This window comes from Triticum urartu, chromosome 7, assembly GCF_003073215.2.
Source record: "Triticum urartu cultivar G1812 chromosome 7, Tu2.1, whole genome shotgun sequence".
NCBI lineage: Eukaryota > Viridiplantae > Streptophyta > Magnoliopsida > Poales > Poaceae > Triticum > Triticum urartu.
In genome coordinates this window covers 377,456,636-377,475,894 of record NC_053028.1, presented here as the reverse complement: position 1 = coordinate 377,475,894, position 19,259 = coordinate 377,456,636, and the positions used below count along the sequence as shown (strand labels likewise).

General features: G+C 49.4%; 1 pseudogene; it reads left to right on the top strand.

Moving 5' to 3' along the window:
• The first annotated feature begins 3,867 nt into the window (after window positions 1-3,867).
• Window positions 3,868-9,638, top strand: LOC125525682 (annotated as a pseudogene).
• The last annotated feature ends 9,621 nt before the right edge of the window (window positions 9,639-19,259 follow it).

Below are 19,259 nucleotides of genomic sequence, written 5' to 3'. Positions count from 1 at the left end.
ACCTCCAACTCCCGCATGGACGCATGAATGCGGATACAAGCGGCAAGAAAAAGGTGCCTGCATCCCAGGAGAGAACCTCATAGATGGAAACACTAAAACCTAAAAGAAGGCCGCCCGAGTGGCCGGTCGCAGGGACGTGATGCCAAACAAAACGCTCCAGCGGGTCTATAGCTAACAAATCATGGTAACGGAACTCCGCTTTGATCGTTTCCTACAAACCTACTACATCAATGTCCTCTTTAGCTGGGTGCGACGCCCCGCGTGGGTGAAGCCACGGATATTCCAGAACAAAGCAGGCATCTAGATGATACGATTGCAAAGACGGATACCCCTGGAGGATATCGCCTTGGCCAAACGCCTCACCTTGCCGCGGCAAGGAGAGGGAGGGGAGGCAACCCCTGTTGCCTGTTCCACCTCATCGGGCCGGACCACGAGTGCAGCCCCTACCTCTGTTGCACTCTGGTCTTCACGTGTTGCAGCCGCTGCCGCCTCCTTGGCGCGGATCAGCTCGCCCTCCCCCCCCCACACAGGAAGGGTCAACACCGCTCTACTCCAAAACCTTACTCAAGTGATCATCAGAAAAAGAATCGAGGACTGTGAAGCGAGGGGGGGTTACCTGAGATCTCCAGGTTCTTCTGACCTTGAAGCAGTTGGGCGCGCTGAAGTGATGGCATGTTTCCCTTGGGGGTCTTGGAGGGAGAACTGGCCCGCGTTGGAGCCGCCAGCACCGCCTTGGAGCGCTTGGCCTTGGGGATGGCCGCCATCTTGGAGGTCTCCTGGAGCAGCTATTCGTTGAGAGGTTGGGCAGTGGGGGCCGCCAGCGCCATGACCGTCTGGCGCGTGGTAGCCGGCGCCCCCAGGTGCTCCATGGGCCTGACCGCCTTGGGGCTTACCTTGCAGACCGTCGGCTTCTTAGCTTGCCGCACCGAGCCGCTCTGACTGTTGTTGCGCCCACCTGGCGTCGGAGACCGTGCCGAGGGCAGCAGAGAAGCACTGGCAGACAGCACCAACGAGGTGCGGTCGGCCCCCGGCACCGCCATGTCGTACGAGGTCGAGAGCCCCTTCTCCTGCGTTGGCACGAGCAGCGAGGTCACCGAGCCCAAGTTTGAGCCGTATTGGTTGGGGATCGACACCTCCATGCCATCGGACAGCACCAGCAGCTCCACCCCAGCCACCAGATCGCCCTGCCGAGGCGGATCCGCCGCCGGGCCCGAACCCTGATGCCGAGCTTGTCCCAGGCCGCAGTATCAATGGAATCATCCTCCATACTTGCATCTTGATCCTTGTCCCGACCCTGATCCTTGTCGTCATTGTTGTCTGGGCCCTTGCCATGGTTGGGGGAAGGGGCGGAGGGAGAGCAGGGGCCGCCTGACGAGGTTGTGCAAGCTCTGACTCCAGCCTGATGTTGAAGCCAACACCATTGAACCAAATCTGCACTGAGCCCCGCAGCTTGGCCGGGTTGCGACACGCAAAGCGCATGTGCACCGGCCCAGAGCAGATCAAGGACAACTCATCAACCACCACGGGCCTCCTAATCATCGTGGTAGCCGCCATCAGCCGATCGGTCCTCTTATGCTTGGGCGGCAACCCCCACAGTTTGACCCATACCTCTGGCAAGGACTCGCCTTTGGGTTCGTCGAGGAGAGCGTCGCGTATGTCCACCGTAATGTTGTTGATGGAAAGGTAGAGCTTGCCGCTGCGAGTAGCCATCTACAGCATGGTCGAGTCAGGGAACACCACCGAGTACGTGTCGTCGTCGATCTGCATCACTTGCCAGTCCCAAGCGCCTTCGAACAGGTGCGGCAGTTACACCTCCAGGAGCGCCTTTGAGAGCTTGCCCGGAGCCGCGGACAGAATGGCCGCGTTGGCCCCAAGCATGCCCTGTGGCTCCTCGTCCGCGTCCTCAGCAAACTGCAGGCAGAAGAAGCCCTCCCCGGGAATGGCATGGCCCATGGTTTGGAGCAGCAAGGGCTTCCAACGGGAGGGGCAGTGGGTGGAAGCATGGCCCTCTAGGCTGCAGACCACGCACAACGGCTTGAACTTGCAGGTGTTCTGGAAATGTCCGGTGCGCCCACACTTGAAATATTCCGGGCCGTCCGCCTCCTCCACTGGAATAGGTTCGGCCACTGTGCCCTTGGAGGAGGAAGGCCCCCACCGGCAGCTGCGCGAGGGGCTGCTTGGAGGCCGCCGCCCCCGTGGACTTGTGCTTCTTCTTCTGCTTGGCGTAGGGGCCGCCGACGCAGTCACTGCAGAAAGGATGGTGCATCTCCTTGCGCTTGAGCTCGAGCCCACGCTTCTTGTGCTCCTCCTTCTTGCGCTCCTGCTCCTTGAGCCACCATGGTGGCGGTGGCCCCCAGCCGCCCTCCTTGCCGGCGTGCTCCGGCCCCTGCGCCTTGGCTTGCGCCCACAGCTCGCGCTCCCGCTGCCTCTCCGCCGCCGGATCCAGGGGCCTTGGAGCCCATCGCCACCACCTCGGCGAAGGAGCGCACGAGGGGGGAGGGGGACGAGAGGGGAAGAGGGTGCGGGCAGATCTGCCGAAGCGCCGCCCTTCCGATTTGGTGGCTGGAAACCCTAGTGAGGTGTCTAGGGTTCCCCGACAGAGCCACACCCACTTGAGTACTCACGGCGTTGGGCCTAGGCTAGGTGGTCCGACCTCCCCTCGCACCGAATGGGCCGCAACCACCTCCGGACACACAGCTGGTGGCTGGACCGGCACCAAAGCGACCGCGGTCTCAGGCCCAGGAACGCAGCCCACCAACGTAGACTGGCCCGCCAGCCCAAGGGGCACCATTGTCCCAACCCTAGGCACAGGTGCCCGCGCCTCCTCCGGCGCCGACGCCGACGCAACCGGCCCCACCGCCGCCCGGAGCGGCCCCAGAGATGCCCTGAGGAGGAGCCCCTCATCCGTCTCCACGCCCGAAGGGCCATGCAGGGCAGCCCCCGACGGAGCTCCCCGCGGCGGCGCCCAGAGCTGCGTGCCTGGACCCATGCCTGCCGGGCGCGAACGCCCTCCACCACCCAGCTTTGAAGGAGCCACCGAGCTCCTCCGCACGCGCCACAAAATCGCCTACGGAGCACGGCGCCCTGCTGGCCCCCACGACTGCAGCCGCGGCCATCTCCTCTGTCTCTTCGTCAGAACTCTCGCCGGCCAGAGCCCAGAACCGGCTCCCCAACCAGCCGTCGGCCGACGCCTCGCGCTGGCACTGCCCCATGCGCGGCGCAGGGCGCGTCGGCCCCGCGGCCTGCCGGACCACCGACCATGCGGCCTCTCCGCCGGCGTCATCCGAGCAATGGCCGCCCGGATCTGCAGCACCCACGCCGTCGCCACCTTGGTCGCCTTGTCGTACCGGAGCCGTTGGAGCCGACTCCATCTCTAGCTTTGCCTCTTGCTTTTAAAAAGGTCCCAACTTCATATATTATTAATTCAGAGTTGCAATGAGTACGTGTGTATTCTCACGAGGAGTTTGTGCATATAATTGATGGTCGTGCGGAACCAATATAATGGAGTAGCGTGACAGCATGATGCAAATCAACCTTAATTAGTAGACGCACGAATGCACCAAATGCAACCGGAAACTGAATTAATAATAACGTCACAGGGATGGTCTCGAGATTTGCTGCCTAGAAGAGCCAGCTAGCGATGCCAAACGAATTAATACCACTAACTACCAGGGAGGGCATCATCATGCAAAGACAAGGCAGCATCCAGCTATTCGATTTTCAGATAATTAAGCATCATCCGGGTTAACTACGATATTCTGACCAGCTCATCAATGTTCAGTTGCTCTCCCCACTTCGGCAATACTCTCTCTTGCTGCAGAAGAGTATATTCAACGTCTATGGTACAGAAGTTTATGTTCCATAGTCATTTTGTGAATCATCCAAAGATTCTTGGAGAGAAGAGAGTCAAAGCAAAGAAGCAAAGCAGATACCACTAACACACGATTACCCCTGGGGTGAAGAGAGTCAACTTATGCTTCCACCAGCAAGCAAGCACCAAACACCAATCTCACTAGTTCTCCATCATTTCGTTGCATGCTCGTCGATCTCGTGAGCTTGATCTCCTGGAACTAAATTGCATGTATGTGCTCGTGCACAGCTGCAGATCGTCACTGCCAGTAGTGGCTGAGATTAGTTAGAGACATGCCAGCCAGCGCCGCAGGCTTCCATTCACAATTATAGACACACCTTGTCATGAAGATCAAGTTTATTCCATGGGAGACTAGTTAATTCTTGCAATCAGTTGGAAGTTGAGAAAAATGTGGCGCTCCCGTCTTCTTTCATCATATATAGAGGCAGAGCCGATTGTCGTTTCCATCACCAGCATTTCATCTCCTCTTCCATTTCAAAGAGAACAAACAATCTCATATCCCAATTTCCATAACCATGGATTGCCATCAACGATCTGCCAGCGTGCCTTCCAGCCCACTCTCGGATGGAACAGACGTCCAAGATCGGCTGCGGAGCCTGAAGGCGGCCATGTCTTTGCCCTCTGTGACAATCCAGATAGTGTGTGGTGCTCTGACAGAGCTCGTGAATTGACGAGCTCACGTGCTCGACCAGCAGCAGTCAGACTCAGCAGAGGAAAGCTGTGGAGGACTAGCTTGAGCGCTCTCTCATGCTGCTAGACCTCTGCAGCTCCATGCAGGAGATCTTCACGGAGCTCAGGACGAGTGTCCAGGAGGTGCAACTATCCCTCAAGAGAGTGGATGGCGCGGCAGTCCATCTGGCCCAGATCGCAGCCGATTTGGCTATAGTTTTCCGTGGCGAGAAAGGCCCGATTTTAGAGCAGCTTGCGTCCCTCCAGACTAAGGAGATCCTGGAGGGCCACCTTGTGGCCACTAGGGCGCGCGAGGCGGCAGCAGCTGCGGAGGCCATTTCCCCACGCCCCAACGGGCAAGGGGTCGGGGCCTCCCCGTGGTTGACCCGGGCGAGGTCCGTGGTCGGACTCGTTCGCGTACTCCTCAGTTGCGTCGGGTCCTTAGTGCCGCTTCTACCGTTGGGTCCAGGGAGGACCCGTTAGGCGAGTGATCATGCGAGCTCTATTCTGGAACCTGCGGGCCTTTGGTCATGATGGCCGCCGCAGGCAACTCATTGAATACATGCGTGATGAATCCGTGGATGTGGTAGCTATTCAGGAAACAATGCGCACTGAGTTCTCTTTGGTGGAACTTGAGCGTCTCAATAGACACTTGTTTGCATGGCACTGGCTACCTTCTAGTGGAGTGACCGGTCACTCTGGTGGCATCCTTCTAGGCGTGAAGGATGCCACCTTTGAGGTGGGATCCATGGATCGTGGATCCCACTTCGTTAGCATGGAGGTTTGGGAACGTGATGTGAATTTCAAGTGGGAGATAATTGTACTTTCCGGTCCGGCCGACCATAGTCGCTCGGCCTCGTTCTTGGCTGAGCTTCACGCCAAGATCTCCGCCGCAACTCTGCCGGTAGTAGTTGGAGGCGATTTCAACCTCCTCCACTATGCGGAGGAGAAGAGCAATGCACGTATCGACCTTGCTGAGATGCGTCGATTTAACGACTGGGTTGCTGGCCTAGGGCTCCTTGAATTGGACAGGGTCGGGGCAAGATTTACCTAGACTAACTGCCAGGTTTCCCCGACCCTTAGTGTGCTGGACTGGGTGTTTGTCTCCCCCGACTGGGAGCTTCGGTTCCCCTTGGCGTCCCTTCAGGCTATTACCCGTATTGGATCTGACCATGTGCCGCTTCTCTTGTCCTCTCAGGATGAGCGCCCCCGTCCTCCCCCTCGATTCCGCTTCGAGGCGTTTTGGCTCCAGCAGCCTGGCTTTATAGCCGCGGTCCAGTCGCACTGGGTCTCGGCACTAGCCGAGGCGATCCCGGCAGTTCATGAAAGGGTGGGGCACTAACATTGGGAGGGACCTCCGGATTCAGAAGGCCTCCCTCCTTGAGGAAATTCAGGCCCTTGACCTCCGCGCAGACATCTCTGGGATTTCTGCAGAGGAGTGGGCTCACAGGTACGAGCTGAAAGACTCTCTCATGGAGATCTACTCCAAGGAGGAGGAATTTTGGCGACAGAGAGGCTCCATTAATTGGGTGTTGTTTGGTGATGCCAACACAGCTTACTTTTAGGCCATTGCTAATGGCCGTAGGCGTCGATGCTCCATTCCCCTTTTATGGGAGGGAGGTCAGTTGTTTCAAGATCCACAGGCGAGTCGCGCGATGGTCGACGACTTCTACAAGTCGTTGTTTGCTGGGCGTATCCGGGGAGGCGTCACCCTGGCCGACCATATTTGGTCCCCGGAACAGCAAGTCTCCCCAGCCGAAAATGCGGCCCTGCTCGCCCCATTCGATGTCGCGGAAGTGCAGACTTTCATCAAAGCCATGAATCCTACCTCGGCCCCGGGTCCCAATGGTTTGCCGGTGTGTTTCTTCCAGGCATTTTGGCCGATGGTCAAGGAGATCATCCTGGACCTATTCCGCGAGTTCGCTAGGGGAACTCTAGACATGTCCCGGCTTAACTACGGGATCATTTCCCTGATTCCCAAAGTTCCGGGTGCTGCTGACATTAGGCAATTCCGTCCCATCATAGTCCTTAATGTGATATTCTGGATCCTGGTGAAGGGCTACGCCACTAGGGCGGCCCTTATAGCTCCCCGGATCCACCATCCGAACCAAACGGCCTTCACGAAAGGCAGATATATTCTGGATGGGATTCTCGCCCTGCACGAGGTCATCCATGAGGTCAAGCGCAAACACCTTCGCGCGGTGTTCTTCAAGATTGATTTCCAGAAAGCCTATGACACCGTTCATTGGTCCTTCCTTAGGGAAGTGTTACTCAAGCGTGGCTTTGACTCCCACTGGGTTGCCCGCGTGATGCATTTAGTGACGAGTGGTCGGACTGCGGTGAACATTAATGGGGAGATCGGGCCCTTCTTCACGACGGGCCAAGGTGTCCGGCAGGGTGACCCAATCTCCCCTTTTTTGTTCAACCTTGAGGTCGATGCTCTGGCCTCGATCCTAGACTTGGCCAAGCATGTCGGCCACATTAGGGGAATTTGTTCCCATCTAGTTCCCAATGGAGGCATGACACACCTCCAATATGCGGATGACACCATTATGATGGTGGAAGGCTCGGACGAGGATATTCAGAACCTCAAGTTCCTCCTCCTCTGTTTTTAGGAGATGTCGGGCCTCACCATTAACTTTGCCAAGAGCGAGGTGATGGTCCTTGGATACTCCCCCGCGGAAGCTCAGCGAATTGCCAATTGCTTGAATTGTCGGTTGGGATCCTTCCCGACAACCTACCTAGGCATGCCAATTAGTGACACTCGCCTACTGGAGAAGGATTTCTGCCCAATAATCGCCAAACTCCAACCCCGGATGGAGCCTTGGCAGGGGAGGGGGCTATCCAAAGCTGCTCGAGTGATTTTGATGAACCCATCCCTTATTAGCCTGTTGATGTACGTCATGGATTCTATAGTCTACATGAATCCCTGGATCACGAGGTCACCAAGCTCCTCTCCAGATTCTTCTGGGCTGGAGAGAATAATAAACAGAAATACCACATGATGAAGTGGTCCGAGATCTGTAAGCCTAAAGACCAGGGGGTTTAGGGATCATTTCGTCCAAGCGCATGAATATTGCGTTCCTCTCTAAATGGCTTTGGCGGATTCAGACAAACGAGGGTGGCCTTTGGCTGGAGATAATCTGGGCAAAATACCTCCGCGGGCAACCGCTAGCCTTTGCCTCTAGATCTGGAGGGTCCCAATTCTGGCAATCGGTCATTCGTTTGATGTCGGTATTGCGCATTAGGACCTCCATTAGTGTGGGTACTGGTTCTGGTACTCTCTTCTGGCTCGATAGGTGGGCCGGGACCCGCCCCTTTGCTGAGCACTTTCATGCGCTATTCTCGATCTGCATCCGGCCTCAGCTTTCGGTTGAGGCGGCATTAGCTGACTTGGGCGCTATTGCCTTCCGCTGTACCTTCGGGGCGGTTGAGCTTGAGCAATGGGATGAATTGCTTGAGTGTATTGCCCTTCACCCCCCCTTCCCCGGAGACCGACGCTGTTTCCTGGCATCTCGAGCCAAGTGGTCAGTTCTCGACTAGATCTCTCTACCAAGCTATTGTTCCTTCGCCTGGCCCGGTTTAACTATCGGTTATTTGGGAGATCAAACTCCCCTTAAAGATCCGCATTTTCCTCTGGCAATGGGTCCGTGGTCGTCTCCCCTCGGGAATAGAGGTCCGTAAATGCAATGGCCCTGGGGATGGCCTGTGCCCCATCTGCTTGGTGCCGGAAGATTGTAACCATATCTTCTTCCGGTGTCCTGTAGCGCAGTTCCTCTGGAGCTGCTTCCGGGAGGTGATGAGTGGCAGTTGGTGCCATGACAACCTCCCGGACTTGTTTGGGGAGGTCTTTAGACTCCCGGCGCTTGTCGCCCTCCCACCTGGGTTGCTCTGGGTACCCTAGCATGGACCCTTTGGTGTGCTCGTAATAAACTAGTCATTGAACGTGTGATTCCTCGCCGTGTGACTGATGCAATCTATAAATAGTGTGGTTCCCTACAGCTTTGGAGACCGCTTAGCAAGTGGCGTGACCGAGACGTCATCGACAACATCATCGCGGGTCTTCATTCTTCAGCTTCGGTGTTCGCCCCTCCTCCGCCACCTCCACCGCCACCCCCTGAGCCCGATTAGTTCTTTTGCTCCTTTATTTGGGGCTTGTCTCGCTGTGCCCCCAGCATGACTTTATGACTTTCTTGTACCATGTACTACTATGTTGGATGCTTGGGTTGTTGCTTTATAATACAAAGCGGGGGGAAACCCTTTTTCTTCTCAGTCTTACGCCCGCTTGTCCAGAAAGGCTCAGAGGCTGTGCAAAAGGATCAGCAGCAAGGTTGCCTCTGACATGGAGGGATGCAGCGCCATCAAGATGATAGCTGAAGCGAGAGACATTGCCATCGTGATACTCAAGTCGACATTGCATCTCTTTTTGAAGCAGATTACAATATCGAAATTTTCTAGTAGGTGGTCTCTTGTATCCAAGGCGTTCCAGAAGAAGAGATTTGCATGTGATGAGGGGCAGTTGCAGGAGTTGCACATCACTGATGTTGAGAGTAGACTTCAGCTCCTCTTCAGAAATTGATCCATAACAGGGTCCCTCTTCTAAACAATCTAAGCTTGTAGAGAGATCAACTTAGTGCAACAACTCTAACCCCCTCTAATCTGTGTCCACCTTTTGGAGGATCATAGAAACAATTTTCTGATGTATTTAAGAGAAAGAATGTACAGAAAATCACTCAGTTCAAAAGCAAAACTTTTGTCCATTTCAACTTGCCAGCCTGAGTATTTAATTTTACTCATGCCCCATGGAGCCTTTCTTTTCATGCTTCGTAGAACCCACAACCAAATAATCAATCACTCAAAAATTGTAGCTATTCAATTCCAGTTTTTCAATTGATAAAAGGGTCACTTCCCAGTCTCATTATATGAGTGCCCGTGGGGACTTGACTGAGTTTCACCCAAGTAAAACACAGAAAAGATCACCTGAATGTCCAACATACCACCACAGCAATAGGCCACCTCAAACAAAAACAGGATGTCTAAACGTCTCAATCAGGAATTAAGTTTAAGTTCTTCTTTCAGGGAAAATCTAATTCACTCAGACTAGTTTTCTACTAATGTTAAGACCTACATTAGCATTCCCAATGAAAGAACTATTTGAGCACTACTTAAGAACTAATATTAGCTGATCAACCAGAATACACCAGGAAGCAAAACTACTTGATTAAGGTTCCCACCATTTGAAGAACTATTTGAGCATGCACGTATAATGAGAACAAGCAAATCGAGTAAATTGCCGTGCGTTTCATTGCTGTCAGTAGCTTAAGACATGAGAACGTGTTAGGCTTAGTTAGGGGCACCTAATGCATTCTTAAGTTGCAAAAAGGATCACATGAGGTAGTTGACAGCCCTAGTGGAAACATGTCAGCGATGCTCACCAGACAAATACATCATGTTGCATTGGAGATCAAAGGTTCCTCCACCACCAATCAGAAACAGCTAGCTCTTTCTCTCCACTAGCTCACCAATCTCATGATCTGGATCTGGATCTGACATCAAACTGCACGCTCGTGCAGATGATTTTGAGACACATAAGTTTGGATCTGTACATTACCTTCTGTCAGGCTTGCCTACTATAAATTGGATCCTCAGGCACACTCTTCTGCCCAAGTCTGGTGATCACAAGATGATCAGAGGCCATGCGATAAACTTGCTTTCTTTGATGTCCCACAGAAGTTCAAAGTCATGAGCCTTATAGTTGAAACTATCAAGAGGACTGCTGCAGATCAAAAGAGGAGTTGTGGGTATGCCCCCACACATCCAGGAGCTGATTAACTCCAAGATGGGCACTGGCACATATCTGCTGGACAAGGAGCACATGCCTATCTATCCAGACTTTGAGGACAACCAAGTGGTGATGGATGAAAATGAACCATCTTCCGTGCACGCACAAGCCAAGAAGGAGAAGGCAAAGGCTGAAAAGGCTGCAAGGATGCCAACTACTGAAGAAGCATCTTAGTATCTTCTGAAGAGAAAGCAAGATCAGCTTGGCTACCTGATTGCATCCACTCTGAGGATTGAGAAGGGGTTGGCCACCCTGACTCAAAACCAGGAGAGCCTGGAAAGGATCGTGGAGCAAAAGTTCTATGACTTGGATGTGAAGGTAACTGAGATTCAGTCTGTTGTGGAGCAACTTCAAGATGACATGCAGGAGAGGAAGGGAAAGACAACCACTGATGCATTTGCCAGAGTGCCTAGAGCTCAGAGGTCAGCTGCAGTGCCAGTTCTAGACACCAGAGCCACTTCATCTGCACCAGCTATAGCTTCAGTGCCACCAGCTCCAGCACCTACTCCATCAGCTCCATCTACATCGATTGAAGCCTTCGTTCTTGGAGTTATCCGAACACCACCACCTGAAGACCAAGCCTGAGAGACGATTTAGTGCTGTGCATTTTCTAGGAACTTTTTGGTAACTTGTTGCCAAAAGGGGAGCAAAATGTATAGATCATAGGCTTTGAGAGAGAGTGTTGCTTTTTATTCTCTCTTGCTTTGGTGTTTGAACTTTATTTGCTTGTTTGAGATACTTTTTGTCTGTGTGATACTTGGATGATCATGTGTTTGATCATATGCTACCTTAATGCTTGTTGGATGACATTATCCTTTTATCCCTATATGATCTTTCACTTTGCTTGGTGATGAGTGCATGTATTTAATTAATATCATTTTGAACGCTCCACCAAGATGTATGTGACATGCAAGAGTAACTCATGAGCCTAATTCTCTTTGCATTTGCAGTCCAAAGCAAATCATAAACTATGCACAAATTTAGGGGGAGCTCTTGCTTTTCACATACTTCTCAAAGCGACAATGTTTTTCACTCTTATTATCATTTGTCGAAGCTTTGATCTATATGTTGTCATCAATTACCAAAAAAGGGGGAGATTGAAAGTGCAACTATCCCTAGGTGGTTTTGGTAATTCCTAACAACATATAGCTCATTGAGCTATATCTATTCCAAGATTAATATTTCAGGAAAAGCTCAATGAATGGCATGGCATGGATGAGGAAAGTGGATCCCTCAAAATACTAAGGACAAAAAGATTGGCTCAAGCTCAAAGCTCAAGACTCTACATTTTATATTTTAGTGATCCAAGATCACATTGAGTCTATAGGAAAAGCCAATACTATCAAGGAGGGATGAGGTGTTGCTTGATGAGGTTCTTGCTTCATAGTGCTTAGTGATATGCTCCAAATCCCTCAACTACCTTCCCACATCCACATATGACCTAAACTAAAAGTCAAACTCGGCCCCACCAATTATTTCTATCCGGCGCCACCGAGTTCAGATGTCATAGCCACTGCCACAAACCCTAGGCAAATCGGTCTCACCGATAGGGATCTCGGTCACACCGAGATGGGGTTGTAATCTCTTCGTTTACCTTCGTAATGTTTCGGTCCTACCGAGATGAGCGATCGGTCCCACCGAGATTGCAATGTAAACTCTCTGTTTCTCTTTTGTAACATTTCGGTCCTACCAAAAATGAGCAATCGGTCCCACTGAGTTTACCTGACCAACTCTCTGGTTAGCTTATTACCAAAATCGGTCACACCGAGATTAAGTTATGCCCTAACCCTAACCATATCGGTCCTACCGAGTTGCATCTCAGTCCCACCGAAAATCCTAATGGTCACTAGGTTTGCTAAATCGGTCCGACCGAGTTTTTCCATTCGGTCTCACCGAGATTGGTAAATTGTGTGTAATGGTTAGTTTTTGTGTGCAGGCTATATATACCCCTTCACCCACTCTTCATTCGTGGAGAGAGCCATCAGAACATACCTACACTTCCAATACACATTTTCTGAGAGAGAACCACCTACTCATGTGTTGAGGCCAAGATATTCCATTCCTACCATATGAATCTTGATCTCTAGCCTTCCCCAAGTTGCTTTCCACTCAAATCTTATTTCCACCAAATCCATATCCTGTGAGAGAGAGTTGAGTGTTGGGGAGACTATCATTTGAAGCACAAGAGCAAGGAGTTCATCATCAACACACTGTTTGTTACTTCTTGGAGAGTGGTGTCTCCTAGATTGGCTAGGTGTCACTTGGGAGCCTCCGATAAAGATTGTGGAGTTGAACCAAGGAGTTTGTAAGGGCAAGGAGATAGCCTACTTCGTGAAGATCTACCGCTAGTGAGGCAAGTCCTTCGTGGGCGATGGCCATGATGGGATAGACAAGGTTTCTTCTTCGTGGACCCTTCGTGGGTGGAGCCCTCCGTGGACTCGCGCAACCGTTACCCTACGTGGGTTGAAGTCTCCATCAACGTGGATGTACGATAGCACCACCTATCGGAACCACGACAAAAACATCCATGGCTCCAATTGCGTTTGAATTCTCCAAACCCTTCCCTTTACATTCTTGCAAGTTGCATGCTTTACTTTCCGCTGCTCATAGACTCTTTGCATGCTTGCTTGAATTGTGTTAAGATTGCTTGACTTGTGCTAAGATAGCTAAAATCTGCCAAAGACTAAAATTAGGAAAAGGATAGATTTTTAATTGGTCAAGTAGTCTAATCACCCCCCTCTAGACATACTTTCGATCCTACAATACATCAGTATGTATTATTTCCAATAATTTAGTTGTTCGCTCCATTGTTCCGGAGAATGGAGTTTTAGTCATCTTGCCCATAAGGCATGGTTTGCAAGCATCAAGTGATTCATAATCAAGTGATTCCAAAATCCCATCAACATGGAGTTTCTTCATGCACTTTACACCAATATGACCTAAACGGCAGTGCCACAAATAAGTTGCACTATCATTATTAACTTTGCATCTTTTGGCTTCAATATTATGAATATGTGTATCACTACGATCGAGATCCAACAAACTATTTTCATTGGGTGTATGACCATCGAAGGTTTTATTCATGTAAACAGAACAACAATTATTCTTTGACTTTAAATGAATAACCATATTGCAATAAACATGATCAAATCATATTCATGCTCAACGTAAACGCCAAATAACATTTATTTAGGTTTAACACTAATCCCGAAAGTATAGGGAGTGTGCGACGATGATCATATCAATCTTGGAACCACTTCCAACACACATCGTCAGTTCACCCTTAACTAGTCTCTGTTCATTCTGCAACTCCCGTTTTGAGTTACTACTCTTAGTAACTGAACCAGTATCAAATACCGAGGGGTTGCTATAAACACTAGTAGAGTACACATCAATAACATGTATATCAAATATAGCAATTTTCACTTTGCCATCCTTCTTATCCGCCAAATAGTTGGGGCAGTTCCGCTTCCAATGACCAGTCGCTTTGCAGTAGAAGCACTTAGTCTCAGGCTTAGGTCCAGACTTGGGCTTCTTCACTTGAGCAGCAACTTGCTTGCCGTTCTTCTTGAAGTTCCCCTTCTTTCCCTTTGCCCTTTTCTTGAAACTAGTGGTTTTGTTAATCATCAACACTTGATGCTCTTTCTACCTTCATCGATTTCATCATCATGAAAAGCTCGGGAATCGTTTTCGTCATCCCTTGCATACTATAGTTCATCACAAAGTTCTACTAACTTGGTGATGGTGACTAGAGAATTCTGTCAATCACTATTTTATCTGGAAGATTAACTCCCACTTGATTCAAGTGATTGTAGTACCCAGACAATCTAAGCACATGCTCACTGCTTGAGCTATTCTCCTCCATCTTTTAGCTATAGAACTTGTTGGAGACTTCATATCTCTCAACTCGGGTAGTTGCTTGAAATATTAACTTCAACTCCTGGAACATCTCATATGATCCATGACGTTCAAAACGTCGTTGAAGTCCCGATTATAAGCTGTTAACCATGGTGCACTAAACTATCAAGTAGTCATCATATTGAGCTAGCCAAACGTTCATAACGTCTGCATCTGCTCCTGCAATAGGTCTGTCACCTAGCGGTGCATCAAGGACATAATTCTTCTGTGCAGCAATGAGGATAATCCTCAGATCACGGATCCAATCCACATCATTGGTACTAACATATTTCAACTTAGTTTTCTCTAGGAACATATCAACAATAAAATAGAGGAGCTAAACGCGAGCTATTGATCTACAACATAGATATGCTAATACTACCAGGACTAAGTTCATGATAAATTAAAGTTCAATTAATCATATTACTTAAGAACTCCCACTTAGATAGATATCCCTCTAATCATCTAAGTGATCACGTGATCCAAATCAACTAAATCATAACCGATCATCACGTGAAATGGAGTAGTTTTCAATGGTGAACATCACTATGTTGATCATATGTACTATATGATTCACGCTCGACCTTTCGGTCTCAGTGTTCCGAGGCCATATTTGCATATGCTAGGCTCGTCAAGTTTAACCCGAGTATTTCTACGTGTGCAAAATTGGCTTGCACCCGTTGTAGATGGACGTAGAGCTTATCACACCCGATCATCACGTGGTGTCTGGGGACGACGAACTTTGGCAACGGTGCATACTCAGGGAGAACACTTTTATCTTGAAATTTAGTGAGAGATCATCTTATAATGCTACCGTCATAAATAAGCAAAGTAAGATGTATAAAATATAAACATCACATGCAATCAAAATATGTGACATGATATGCCCATCATCATCTTGTGCCTTTGATCTCTATCTCCAAAGCATCATCATGATCTCCATCGTCACCGGCATGACACCATGATCTCCATCATCTTGATCTATATCAATGTGTCGTCACATGGTCGTCTCGCCAACTATTGCTCTTGCAACTATTGCTATCGCATAACGATAAAGTAAAGCAATTATTTGGCACTTGCATCTTATGTAATAAAGAGACAACCATAAGGCTTCTGCCAATTGCTGATAACTTCACCAAAACATGATCATCTCATACAACAACTTATATCTTATCACGTCTTGACCATATCACATCACAACATGCCCTGCAAAAACAAGTTAGACGTCCTCTACTTTGTTGTTGCAAGTTTTACGTGGCTGCTACGGGCTGAGCAAGAACCGTTCTTACCTACGCATCAAAACCACAACGATAGTTTGTCAAGTTGGTGATGTTTTAACCTTCACAAGGACCGGGCGTAGCCACACTCGGTTCAACTAAAGTTGGAGAAACTGTCACCCGCCAGCCGCCTGTGTGCAAAGCATGTTGGTAGAACCAGTCTCGCGTAAGCGTACGCGTAATGTCGGTCTGGGCCGCTTCATCCAACAATACCGCCGAACCAAAGTATGACATGCTGGTAAGCAGTATGACTTGTATCGCCCACAACTCACTTGTGTTCTACTCGTGCATATAACATCTACGCATAAAACCTCGCTCGGATGCCACTGTTGGGTAACGTAGTAATTTCAAAATTTTCCTACGCACACGCAAGATCATGGTGATGCATAGCAATGAGAGAGGAGAGTGTTGTCCACGTACCCTCATAGACCGAAAGCGGAAGCGTTAGCACAACGTGGTTGATGTACTCGTACATCTTCACGATCCGACCGATCAAGTACCGAACGTACGACACCTCCGAGTTCAGCACACGTTCAGCCCGATGACGTCCCTCGAACTCCGATCCAGCCGAGTGTTGAGGGAGAGTTTCTTCAGCACGACGGCGTGGTGACGATGATGATGTTCTACCGACGGAGGGCTTTGCCTAAGCACCGCTACAGTATTATCGAGGTGGACTATGGTGGAGGGGGGCACCACACACGGCTAAAAAATCAAACGATCAATTGTTGTGTCTCTAGGGTGCCCCCTTCCCCCGTATATAAAGGAGCAAGGGGGGAGGTGCGGCCGGCCAGGAGGGTCGCGCCAGGAGGAGTCCTACTCCTACCGGGAGTAGGACTCCCTCCCTTTTCCTTGTTGGATTAGGGGAAGGAGGTGGAGGAGAAGAAGGAAAGGGGGGGCGCCCCCCTCTCCTTGTCCTATTCAGACTAGGGGGAGGGGCGCGCAGCCCTTGCCTTGGCCGCCTCTCCTCTTCTCCACTAAGGCCCACTATGGCCCATTAACCCCCGGGGGGGTTCCGGTAACCCCTTCGGTACTCAGGTAAAATCCTGATTTCACTCGGAACACTTCCGATATCCAAATATAGGCTTCCAATATATCAATCTTCATGTCTCGACCATTTCGAGACTCCTCGTCATGTCCGTGATCATACCCGGGACTCCGAACAACCTTCGGTACATCAAAACATATAAACTCATAATATAACTGTCATCGGAACGTTAAGCGTGCGGACCCTACGGGTTCGAGAACTATGTAGACATGACCGAGACACGTCTCCGGTAAATAACCAATAGTGGAACCTGGATGCTCATATTGGCTCCCACGTATTCTATGAAGATCTTTATCGGTCAGACCGCATAACAGCATACATTGTTCCCTTTGTCATCGGTATGTTACTTGCCCGAGATTCGATCGTCGGTATCTCAATACCTAGTTCAATCTCGTTACCGGCAAGTCTCTTTACTCATTATGTAATACATCATCCCGCAACTAACTCATTAGTTTCAATGCTTGCAAGGCTTAAGTGATGTGTATTACCGAGTGGGCCCAGAGATACCTCTCCGACAATCGGAGTGACAAATCCTAATCTCGAAATACGCCAACCCAACAAGTACCTTCTGAGACACCTGTAGAGCACCTTTATAATCACCCAGTTATGTTGTGACGTTTGGTAGCACACAAAGTGTTCCTCCGGTAAACGGGAGTTGCATAATCTCATAGTCATAGGAACATGTATAAGTCATGAAGAAAGTAGTAGCAACAAATTAAACGATCATTGTGCTAAGCTAACGGAATGGGTCAAGTCAATCACATCATTCTCCTAATGATGTGATCCCATTAATCAAATGACAACTCATGCCTATGGTTAGGAAACTTAACCATCTTTGATTAACGAGCTAGTCAAGTAGAGGCATACTAGTGACACTATGTTTGTCTATGTATTCACACATGTATTATGTTTACGGTTAATACAATTCTAGCATGAATAATAAACATTTATCATGAAATAAGGAAATGAATAATAACTTTATTATTGCCTCTAGGGCATATTTCCTTCACTACGCCTAAGCACTATGATGCTATGAGGAGTAAACTGTGGAGGGGAGCACCACACACGGCTAAGAGAATAACTATTGTGCTTTGGGGTGCCCCCTGCCCCCATTGATGACCCACAAGTATAGGGGATCTGTCGTAGTCCTTTCGATAAGTAAGAGTGTCGAACCCAACGAGGAGCAGAAGGAAATGATAAACGGTTTTCAGAAGGTATTCTCTGCAAGTACTGAAATAAGTGGTAACAGATAGTTTTGTGATAAGATAGGTTGTAATGAGCAACAAGTAACAAAAGTAAATAAAGTGCAGCAAGATGGCCCAATCCTTTTGTAGCAAAGGACAAGCCGGAACAAACTCTTATAATAGGAAAATCGCTCCCGAGGACACATGGGAATATCGTCAAGCTAGTTTTCATCACGTTCATATGATTCGTGTTCGATACTTTGATAATTTGATATGTGGGTGGACCGGTGCTTGGGTGCTGTTCTTACTTGAACAAGCATCCCACTTATGATTAACCTCTATTGCAAGCATCTGCAACTACAACAAAAGTATTAAGGGTAACCTAACAATAGCATGAAACATATGGATCCAAATCAGCCCCTTACGAAGCAACGCATAAACTAGGGTTTAAGCTTTTGTCACTCTAGCAATCCATCATCTACTTATTACTTCCCAATGCCTTCCTCTAGGCCCAAATAATGGTGAAGTGTTATGTAGTCGACGTTCACATAACACCACTAGAGGCTAGACAACATACATCTTATCAAAATATCAAACGAATACCAAATTCACATGACTACTCATAGCAAGACTTCTCCCTTGTCCTCAGGAACGAACGTAATTACTCACAAAGCATATTCATGTTCATAATCATAGGGGTAATAATATGCATATAGGATCTGAACATATGATCTTCCACCAATTAAACCAACTAGCATCAACTACAAAGAGTAATCAACACTACTAGCAACCTACTAGCACCAATCCCGGACTTTGAGACAAGAATTGGATACAAGAGATGAACTAGGGTTTGGAGATGAGATGGTGCTGGTGAAGATGTTGATGGAGATTTCCCTCTCCCGATGAGAGGAGCGTTGGTGATGACGATGGTGATGATTTCCCCCTCCCGGAGGGAAGTTTCCCCGGCAGAACAGCTCTGCCGGAGCTCTAGATTGGATCCGCCAAGGTTCTGCCTCGTGGCGGCTGAGTCTCGTCCCGAAAAGTTCCTCCTTATTTTTTTCTCATTGAAAGACCTCATATAGGAGAAGATGGGCATCGGAGAGCCACCAGGGGGCCCACGAGGTAGGGGGCGCGCCCTAGGGGGGCGCCCCCACCCTCGTGAGCAGGGTGTGGGCCCCCTGGCCTTCATCTTTGGCGTGGATTTTTCTTTATTTCTTTTAAGACGTTCCATGGAGTTTCAGTACTTTTGGAGTTGCGCAGAATAGGTCTCTAATATTTGCTCCTTTTCCAGACCAGAATTCCAGCTGCCGGCATTCTCCCTCCTTATGTAAACCTTGTAAAATAAGAGAAAATATCCATAAGTATTGTGACATAAAGTGAAATAACAGTCCATAATGTGATAAATATCGATATAAAAGCATGATGCAAAATGGACGTATCAACTCCCCCAAGCTTAGACCTCGCTTGTACTCAA